Here is a 10,423-nt window from a genome sequence, read left to right on the forward strand (position 1 = left end):
TCCATAACAATGCAAACATGGGGCTGCCTTGTCTTCAGTATAGATACAGGAAAAAAATGTGGTGTAGATGACAGAGAGGTGCATTGGGTGCTGAACCCAAAGATTTAAAAGATGAGGCCTCTGGCTGTTAGCTTTGATTTTTTCACGCATGAACACACAATTATATAATGCATGAACACAAAATTACCACATACATGAAGGCACAATTATGTCATGCATGGACACACAATTACCTCATGCATGTCACGCATGAGCACGCAATTACATCACGCATGAGCGCACAATTACATCATGCATGAGCACAGAAGTCTTCCCAAAAGAAGCTAAAAATTTTCAGGTCCTTGTGGCATTTCCTTAAAACAACTGAGTGTATTGTAATGAAACTACACAATCTATCTATGCATGGTAGAGCTGTGCTTTGTGCCCAGGTTTTCTCGGCCATATAGGTGTACTCACCCAGCTTTAGTGGAGATGTAAATGAAGAGACTTGGGACATATGGAAGGGTAGAGTATGTCCTCCAACATTCCTGTGATACAGACAAGGTGTCCATGTCCCCTTCAAGGTGTTCAGGGGAAGGCTGGACATACAGGGAGCAGTGCAGGGTGCTGTGCATGGTGATGTGCAGGGAGATGTGCGGGGAGATGTGTGAGGAGCGTGCAGGGAACGTGCAGGGAAACGTGTGGGGAACAGTGAAGGGAGATGTACAGGGAAATATGTGGGGAGGTATGCAGAGAGCAGTGCAAGGAGATGTGAGGGGAGATACGCAGGGAGCAGTGTAGGGAGATGCCAGCAGCGAGTATCTTCGGTGCGTGCGGGGTGCGGAGCGGGTGTCGCCGCCGGGTGATGCGGGGTGGCCGCAGGGTTTGTCCGCGGGATTTGTCGGCGGGCTTTGGCTGCGGGGTTTGGCCCCCTGGTCCCGGCTCGACCCTCGCTCCGCTCCGAGCAGCGCAGCGCCGGGAGCGGGCCGGCAGGGGGCGCGCCGCCCCCTCGGTGCGCGGGGCCGCGGGGCTGCCCCGGCGGGAGGAGCGCGGGGAAGGGCGGGAGCGGCCGGGGCTGCGCGGGGCGGCGGCGGCCGCTCCGGACCGCGGACCCCACTGAGTGCCCCGTGCGGGGCCGGCCCGCGCCGGCGGGGCATCGCGGAGGGCAGCGGGTGGGGAGGGCAGCCCGGGAGAGCTGCCGGAGCCGCCGGGCCGGGCTGCGGCGGGAGCTGCCCGGCGCAGGGGTGGGGACTGGCCGCTTCCTTAAACGGCGCGGGAGCGGCGGAGAGAGCCCGTACCGCCCCGGTGCGCCGGACCGCGCCGACCCTCCCGGGACGCGGCCGCAACACGTGGAGCGAACTTTTGAGGGACGCGTGTCTGCGCCGGACGGGAGCCCCGCCGCCCGGGACCGCAACGCTGCACGGAGCAGCTCGTCTCTCTCCGGTTTGCTGGCTTTGGGTGTTGGATTTTGGCTTTTTTTTTTAATTAATGTTTTTTTCTTCTGCTTTTGGGTGGTTTTGGTATTTTTCCCCTCTTTCCCCATCTTCTCTGGTGCTCTTGTGTCGAGACACTTCAATCTCGCTGGGGCAAACGCAGCGTTTGAAAAACCGAGAGAAATGTTGTAACGTCCCTTGTGGCAACGCATTTTATTTATTTATATTTTTGCCTTTTGTAAGGGCAAAGAGGAAGGGTAAAAAAAAACCCACCGTGATCAATACCGGCTTAAATGCCCATCTGCGAGCCACTGGGCTGCGGGAGGCCGGAGAGGGGAGCGCGGCCGCCTGCCCGCCCGCCGTTCCCCGTTTGGCTGCAGCTCAGCTCGAGCCCTTCCCGTGCGGAATCCCGAGGACCTGCGGCTCTGGGCAGGGAGGCGGCCGCGGGGGCCCGCGATCCCCTTTCCCGTGCCCCCCCCGCAGTCAGAGCAGGTAACCGAGGGGCTCGGAATTTTCCGTCCCTTTGGTGTTTTCTCTCCCGCCTCGCCGCGCACGAAGTTCCCGCAGGAGCGGGAGCGAGATCGGTGATGTCGAGTCACGATGGGCGTCGGGGCCCGGCCCGAGGTGCGGGGCTAGCGCCGGGACCGGGACAGTTCTCAAGTTCGGGGAGGGGGGCAGCGCGGATCGCTGCCTCCTCCGGCCGGGGGATGATCCTGCTCCGGCGGGGTCCCCGGTGGCCCCAGGGTGGGGGCTCTGCGCTGGCGGTGGGCACCGGCCAGAAAAAGGGGTTCAATTAAAGATAGCTGTGAGCAGTGGTCGCCTGCGCGTGATGGGCGAGCTGAGGGCTGGGTCTTTGCGGGCGAGATGAGAGGTTCGTGTCTTCAACTGGCCTACAAAGTCCCAGTTCTCGGCTCCCGGGACCTGCCGGGCGCGCAGCGGGGCGAAGACGGAGCGCGGCGGCGCCGCTGGCGCTGCCCGGGGTCACTCGGGCGGGACGCGGGGCCCAGCCCGGGCGGGTTGGGGGCACGGCGGGCGCGGCGGGCGGTGCTCGGGTCGTCCTCGGGGACCGCGGCTCGCCCGGCGCTGGGGCCGGCGGGTGCCCCGGCTCGCCGCGGGCAGTGGACGGAGCTGGTTCTCCGCGACCCGTAAGTGTATTTTGTATTCTTCCACCTCGTAAAGGGCCTTAAATGTACGCGTCCTACCGGTGCTGGCGGCCATCCCCGCGGCTTCGCGGCGGCCCGGACTGGCTCTGCCCGGCCCTGCCTTGGCGCGGAGCGAGCGCTCGATTTCGCTCCCGCAAGACCATGTGCATTCTTCCCTCCGCTTTCACTTTCAGAAAACACATCTGTTTTCTTTTTCCTTTCCCTGTTGTTTTTTTGGGTTTGGTTTTTTTGTTTTGTTTTGTTTGGTTGGTTGGTTGTTGTTTGGTTTTTTTTTTTTAGTAAATCTAGTCACATGTACGGAGCGACCGGGCTCCCGGGAATTCTCCTCTTACTCACCTAAGCGTTTTTACCACCCAGCATTCCGGAGTTCCTTATTATTTGTCGGATTTCGATTCGGCACACTGCATGTCTGCAGACACTGGTTTGTGCTCCTTCTTTGGGCACGGTGTATATACAGCTCCGGGTGTGTATATTACTCTTGGCTTGTATAGCGTCGTATTTATAACTTCTCTGCCCTTCTGTGTTATGTTACATTACATTTTAAGCTCTTAGAATTATTTTGAGGGTCCTCATAATTTTTTGATTTATGTAGGGGTGTTTTTACTTCTCTCTTGTAAAAAATCAATGATATTGACCTCCAGTAAAGAAAAAGGCCAAGTGGCAACAGTATTCTCATGGCTAAGATCTTTAAAAGCAAATGGAAAATTAAAATCTTCCTGTGTAGTTTTTGGACCCACTTAGAATTTCATTTTCTCTCTGATGTAGCATTGCAGGAGTCTACATTCTGTGTATGTGTACACAGACTCACACAACTTTTATGCTCTGTTCCCAGGAAAATTTTATGAACAAACTCGGTTTTCAGTGTACTTTTCTGTAGCAATTGCCCATGAAAAAGTAACAACGTGAATGCTTTCACAATTAGGAGAAATTTGTAAATGCTGTTACAGACCTCTGCATATTTTTTTCTGCTTCAGCCCTTTATATCCAAACACTTGTGTGCAGCACACTAACGTGTATTAATAGCTATTGCTCTAACACATGTGAGGACATACAGACCTTTACAGGTCAGAATTATTTCCTATGTGTGGTCCCTCAGGTGCTTCTTTTGACTTGGGCGACAGTGGATGCAGTCAGGTCTTACTTGGGCCTGTCTTCATGAACCGATTCTGGTTGGGAGCTTTCTTTGAAATCAAAATTTCAAGGAAAACTTTTTGCATATTTCTTTTCCCTATATGCCTGTTTTTCCAAAGAACTCAGTCTAGTGGCCGCAAAAAGGAAAACTATGTGAAAGTAAGGAGTAAATGCAAAGATACTGTTACCCGTTTAGGAGAGAACCCCTTGGAGCCCGCTCTGCCAGCCTGTTAGCAGCCCTCTTCTCCCTGCAGATTCGTAGCCCTTAACGAAATTAATCTGTAGTAAAATCACAGAAATCTGATTCTAATCATCCGCCCTGGAACAAGTCAGCGCTACAAGAAGACGAGCATAGTGTAAAAATACTTTAGGCATGCAGAGCCATATCATTAACATTAAAACCCGATGTTGTGAAAGGGGGGGACGGGGAGCAGATTCCTCCCTGTGCCTCCTTAGCCCGCTCCTTCCAACTTGTGCAACTTCTGAGGCATGTCTGGTAAGCAGCGATTTTTGTGGAGGTTGGTTGTGTTGCCGGTTGGGCTCCTGGACTTGGTGGTAGGCTGAAGTGAAGTTTTCCCTTTCATAGGAGAGTTTCTTAACTGTGCTGTGCTTTGTAAAGCTGGGTAAACAGCTGAGTTTAGCTTTTGTCAGGTTTAACGTAATCTGGATTCTTTTTTTTCCAGCAACAGTTGGTTTCTTCCTGCCTTTAAGTAGCTCTGGCAAGTTTGGCCCCCTGAAACTGTATATAGCATAATTTGAGTTACTACCTTTTCATTTGAGTGCACCAGTCAAGATTCAGTGGAAGCCTGGCTTCTGTAGAGGGCGAGTGCTCAGCATTTTATGGTCATCAAGGTTTGTTAAATATGTACCTTTGAGCTTCCAACTCCCTAGTCACTTTTAGATTTTTTTTTCTTAATGGCATTTGCCAAGGTGAAAGGATACATTTTTAAAGCAATATTCATCTGTTTGCACTAGTGTGGATATAGTTGTCTATAGCTGCTAGAATTCTGTTGACAGACTGGCTGGTACTAGAAATGTGGGTTTTTCTCCATTCATCTACATTATTAGGATTATTTAGATCGTAGCCACACACACTGCATTGACAGGCACTTTCCAACTTCTGTCTGTGCCCCAAAGAACATACAGTACAATGCAGATGTACTTCTCAGCATCTGGTTTACACTGTGGAGTTTAAACATTCTCTCTGAATTAAAGTTCAGGCTGGAAAGGAACATTCCCTCATGCCCCAAATGACTTTTTGTGGGTCAAATTACCAAGTAAAAATATTTTATTTTTAAATAATATTGCTCTGAAGGCTGTTTTGGGGGTAGACCATGGTTTAGCACTTTCCAAATGCTAAAGAAGATGGTTCAAGCTTCTGCTGCAAGTTGTGGACAAGCTCTTAAATTATTGTTTTAGCTCTGAGGCTTTCATAATGCTCTGTGCTCTCTGGGATGCAGATTCAATTATTCCCCCCTCCCCGGTTAATAATGGGGCTTTGTTTTATTTTCACTTATAAACTTTCTGCCTCTCTTGCTAATCTTTCTGTGTGTACAAATATGCTTTCTTTGTCAGTCAGACTTGGCAATACTTAGGCCACACTAAACTAGTTCTGGGCAGTACAGCAAGGCTTTCTATTTATCAGGGCCTTTCTGGGGAAGTTTATTACACTGTAGGAGTGACATTTTCAGCCTTCTGAAAGAGTTGGTAAATATTTGGCAGGTTTTACTCCTTAAGCAAAAAAAAAAAAAAGGGGCCGTATTTTATCTGTGATAAGACCTGAAAGAAAACTATCTAGGCATTAAGGCTTGAGATGTTGGGCAGAAGGGTGGGGTTCATGCAGGATATTCTTTGAATTGCCCTGAGTGAAGTCAAATGTTTGCCTGCAATTTAAGAACCACTGTTCCTCTATGTTTGCAAATAGAGACCTTCAAGCCAGGGCTGTATTTTAAGTTGCAGGAGGGCACAGAGCAGAGCAAGTCTTTGGTGTCTGGGTTACAGATACATGTAATCAGGGGCAGGTTGGAGTCAGATTGTGCCTGGGGTCTGCTCTGTTGTTCAGTACAGACCTTCCACGGAATCCTGGACATGCTTGTGTTAGAGCCTTGCACCTTAGAGAGGACTGAACCTCACAGGATTGGAGCAGTGAGTGTGTGCCCAGCTTGCAGGCACTTTTCCCTCTGCTCTTGGCTTCATCTGCAGATGGCAAACGCCAAGCTCGGGCTGTGCTCGGTGCCAGCTCCTGCTCCAGGCCAGCTCTTCAGCACACAGAGGCAAACCAGACGTGGAAGGGAATGTGCTTCTCCCTTCCCACTGCTGGCCTACTTGAGAAAATACTTCCAGCTCCTGCTGATTTCGTGACTTCCCTTCCTGAGGACCCAAAAGTGCCAGGTCCCAGAGGGGAGGGCAAGAGGAGAGGAGAGCCTGGAAGAGACTGCAGGATGGCTGGTGCTGGCCCACAGGTGGGAACACGCTTTGGCTCCTTGCCACAGTCCGAGTGACATCCCTGACAAAGGAAAATTGGTGGCACCTGTGTGACTTCCCCAAGGCCCTTTGCTGTCTCCTTTTGCCAGTGTGATCCTTGCTTGGTAGAGGGGTTTCTCTTGGACTTGATTGCTCTGAGGGAGTGAGTGAGAGGAAGGAGGGTCTGTGTGGTGGTATTACTGGAAGGGTTACAACTGCTCAGATCCCAAAGAGGGGAGTGTCTGAGGCTGGGGTAGGGAAACCCTCCCATGCTGAGGGCAGAATAGCTCTTTCAGATCCCATCGCCAGCCTGGACGTTCACGTGAACCTTGGTGTGAGCCAGCAGCGGTGTGGAAAAGAAATCATGTGGCTGCATACTGAAGGAAATGAGCCAGGGTGATGCTGGTCTGGGGACAGCTTCCATTCCCTGCCTAACTCATGGGCTTTGGGTTCATGGCATATTTCTTTAGCACTGAAAAATCAAAATATTTCCAAGACATTGTTTGGTAGATTTGATTTTGGATAGACTTCTTGAATTTTATTTGGATCTTGGTGGCCTGTCAGTTTATGAGGCTTAGGCTGTTGGGTTTCCCTTCTATGGCAGCAGGCAATAGGCCTTTGTTCTTCATGCCCTTTGGCAGAAAGTCCTTCACGGTGTCCCTGACATCCACGTGGGTGGATGATGTGCCCACATTCCATGGCAGCATGCAGGATTTCAGTATTTTCCCAATACAGATTTGTTAGTGACACCATTTATAGGTCCAGGACTGGAGTTGTGACTCCTAGGTCATGCCTGATAGAGTAGTCATTCATTATTATTATTTTAGTTACAAAGCATCCCACCTGACCAAGGCTTTGGAGTCCTGCTCAGGCCGTTACTGCACAGAACTTGGCCAGTGGTGGGCAGATGCCAGGCCATGGAGGAACACCCACTGCTCTGGGTGGGATTCTGAGGAGCAAACATTGCCTGAACTGTCCGGTCTGGTGAAAGGGTCAGTCCTGGATGGCTGGATGCTGGCAGGATCTCTTCCTATTCTTCTCCTGGTGAAAGCTGATGAAAGAAAATAGTGACATTCCAGTTCTTGCAGCTGGTTTGAATCTCTATAAATGCACTTTTTTTTTTTTTTTTTTCCCATTCCAAGTATGGAATTTCCTCAAACGATAAAATTTGAAAGCAGATTTCATTCAACAAAATCTCTCTGCACGGTAACTTTTAAAAAATGGTGAGGAACTCAATTTAAAACACTTTAATTCAATCAGCAGCAGCCTGTAGGAACTAATCTACAGTGGCCCAAAGGCCAGCTAAAATTAGTAATGACTTCATGTTTTTGGAAAAAAACTCTTTGGGGTTGTCTGTTGTTAGAAAGAACAGGGGTTTTGAGCACATGACTGTTGGTAGGGTTAAATTCAAATATGCAAGTGCAGTAGTTTAAGGAGTAAATTCCAGAAGCTGTTCAAGGCTCAGCTGCATTACAGAGCAACGATCAGGTTGGGTTAGGCAGAACTGCTGTAGACTGAAACATCTGGAATAATATCACGTTTCCCCAAAGTGGAATTTTCTTTAAGAGCAGCAGCAATTGATGATATTTGAGAGGGTGGAGCCAGCAGCAACTTACAAATAGCTGGAAAATGAATTAAGAATCTATAGAGTGAAATATTGAGACTTTGTCAGGAGTCATGATTGTGATTATGATCTCTTGTTTAAAGCATCAGCTAATTCTGAGAACTGGGGCCTTGCAGGCTGTGGGGATTGGTTGGACAGTTTATGCTGCAGCCAGAACTCTGCTCCTTGGCACTTGGCTTTTTAGTCTTTTGATGAATTCCAGTGAAACAAGTTGTGGCAACTGATTTGGAGCCTTGGAGCCAGAATATGCATGAAAAATCTTGTATGAAAAGAGAGATTGTTTCGTAAAGAATTTGAATGTAGTTCAGTTAAAGTATGCTTAATTTAAAACTACAAATGCTATTTTGATTTTTTAAAGAAAGATAAAAGTTTCCTCAATTCTTGCATTATGAGTGTATTTTACACTTGAAGGATATTATAAAAGACTTGAAGTCTCAGTTGCTTTTAAAATATTTTTATTAAAAAAATTTGCTTTGACTACAGAGATACTTTGTATAATTGTAATTCATCTGTTAATTTTGAAGGAAATATTTCTGGAGAAGGAAAACATTCCCATGCAAATAACAGTTGTACAGGACAAGGAACAGAAAGGTGTTTAATCACAAATGAGCTCACCCATTTTAATTTACCTTGGAAGATAAAACCAAATAATGTCATTCGGAAAAAAGCCATAATTAGTTATTTACAGTATCCATTTTTTCCATGTTGTGGATTATTCAGCACTACAGTTAATGGTGTTTTACGTCAAGCTTTCAATACATTAAGAATGTCGGCTGCTGTACACACCCCAAAACCAGCCTAAATCCACATTTTAGAAACAACTTAAATGAAGGGGGTTTTTAAACAATTTCACTGAACAATAAAATTCAACTGAGTAACTTAAGCTGAATTTCTTAAATCTGAGTCAGTAAAGAGTTCCCAAAATGTCACGCACAATAGATTATAACAAAGGAACAGAACTTCCCCAAATCTTTGCACAGTGTTTGTTACTGCAACTCAAAGTGCTACTCAGATTAGAATTACTTTACTCCAAGTCCCAGCCTAAATTTAGCTCCAGGATTCACATATTGCACCCGCTTCACTGGAAGAGTTTGGTTCTCTTGTAGCATATTTGAGCTAGTTTTGCATCTCCTTGGGGATTAAATTACAGCCTGAATGAGAACATTCACACGTATTTTTGGCATTAATGCTCTGTGCAGTTGGAGGGGCTGCATGCAGTCAGCCTTTAAAACTATGCTACCTCTAGCCCCCTTCTAGGGCTTCATTTAATTTCTGTTCAATGGCCATCAAGCGCAGTGAGAAACAATGAAACATTTTTTTCTGACAGTGTTTCTTTGCAAACATAGCAATAAGTTTCTCGCTTTAGAATTTCCATCAGAGTGAACTCTTCCCTGCCACCCCCCCAGCTCCAGCCCAGCCCCATGTGAGTAACTGCACTTGTACAGCGAGTTGTTTCACATGCACCAAATAAAAATGTAATAAATCCAGAGTAAGGAAAAAGCTTATGAGCCAGTTTAAGTTATATAATACTGGTTACATAAAGTTTTGGATGTCTTTATACCTTTAAGGTATTCTTGCCTTCAAAAAGAGCACAAACTGCAGTTTAATTTCAAAACATTTGATAGTAGTTTAGTCTTAAAATACATAAATTTGGCTTGTAGATGTGGCTACATCACAGAATGAATTTACAGCTCTCCGAAGAAACAGCAGGTGTGCCCAGTGCTAAATAAAACATCTCCTGTAAGCCAGCAGAAATCTCCTGATCTGCACCAGCCCAGGATTTGTCCCATGCTCTAATTTTGGTGACGGGTAATGTTTTCAGACAGTCACAAACACACTATCATTTTATAGCACTATGCTCATAACTGTTGGGAAATTCAGATACCTTCAAACCTTTTATAACTTTGAAGTGTGTTTTCCAAACAAAAATATTTTATAATTGGTCAGCTATCAGTGTTACAGTAATGCCAAATAATGGTCAGTTGTTTGCAGGCAGCAAGCAGGGATTCAGTGCTTAAAAATACATATAAAGAGGCTGCTGCAAAGCACAGTATGAGCTGTGCTGTAGGGTGGTGTGGATGGGATTATTACCCCTGAAGCCCTGACCTGGTGGGCTGCAAACATAAGGGTTTCTTTAAAACCTGTGGTCAGGATGTTGTGCTACCTGTGCCTCTCTTGCCTGTGGCCTGTGCAGTGCACAGGAGGTGAACAGAATCAGTCACCAGACTGAGTTCTTGTTCTCTTGTCTCCTCTCCTGCTTGAGGAAATTCACACCCAGAAGGAAACACTGTGGTCCAGGTGAAAGAAATGTAGTACATCCCAATACAGCCTCCAGAAACAGTCTCCCACCTGAGTAATTTCCACAGCAACTAAAGATTTTACTTTTAATGAAATTTGCTACAACATCACTATTCCAGGCATGGCTCTGAATGTAAGCAGCACTGCTGAGCTCTTACCTGACAACCAGAAGCCTCTTGTTCATTAATAGTATTTTTAAAGGGATAGAATTTCCGCTTTTGCCAAGCATTGCTTGTGCCCCATGCAGTACTGAATGGCAGTCATGAGCCGGGACGCTGGTAGAGCATTAACTGATAACATCTCATTCTCACTGAAGTATCTCATTAGAAGTA

The 10,423-nt window shown here is 47.3% G+C and overlaps 2 long non-coding RNA genes across 3 annotated transcripts in view; one reads left to right on the forward strand and one right to left on the reverse strand.

Annotated features, from left to right (window-relative positions):
• Positions 1–1,154: 1,154 nt before the first annotated feature.
• LOC120410952 overlaps positions 1,155–10,423 on the forward strand; it is a 19,439-nt gene continuing 10,170 nt past the window's right edge. The window contains exon 1 of one of the 2 annotated variants that reach the window (XR_005603326.1): positions 1,155–1,422. This is a non-coding gene — a long non-coding RNA (uncharacterized LOC120410952). Of the gene's footprint in view, positions 1,423–2,483; positions 2,558–10,423 lie in introns of those variants that run through there. The other variant, XR_005603325.1, reaches the window with a different exon arrangement.
• LOC109145710 overlaps positions 6,699–10,423 on the reverse strand; it is a 39,121-nt gene continuing 35,396 nt past the window's right edge. The window contains exon 3 of the long non-coding RNA XR_005603323.1: positions 6,699–7,220. This is a non-coding gene — a long non-coding RNA (uncharacterized LOC109145710). The remainder of the gene's footprint in view (positions 7,221–10,423) is intronic.

Source organism: Corvus cornix, chromosome 18 (genome assembly GCF_000738735.6).
Source record: "Corvus cornix cornix isolate S_Up_H32 chromosome 18, ASM73873v5, whole genome shotgun sequence".
Lineage (NCBI taxonomy): Eukaryota > Metazoa > Chordata > Aves > Passeriformes > Corvidae > Corvus > Corvus cornix.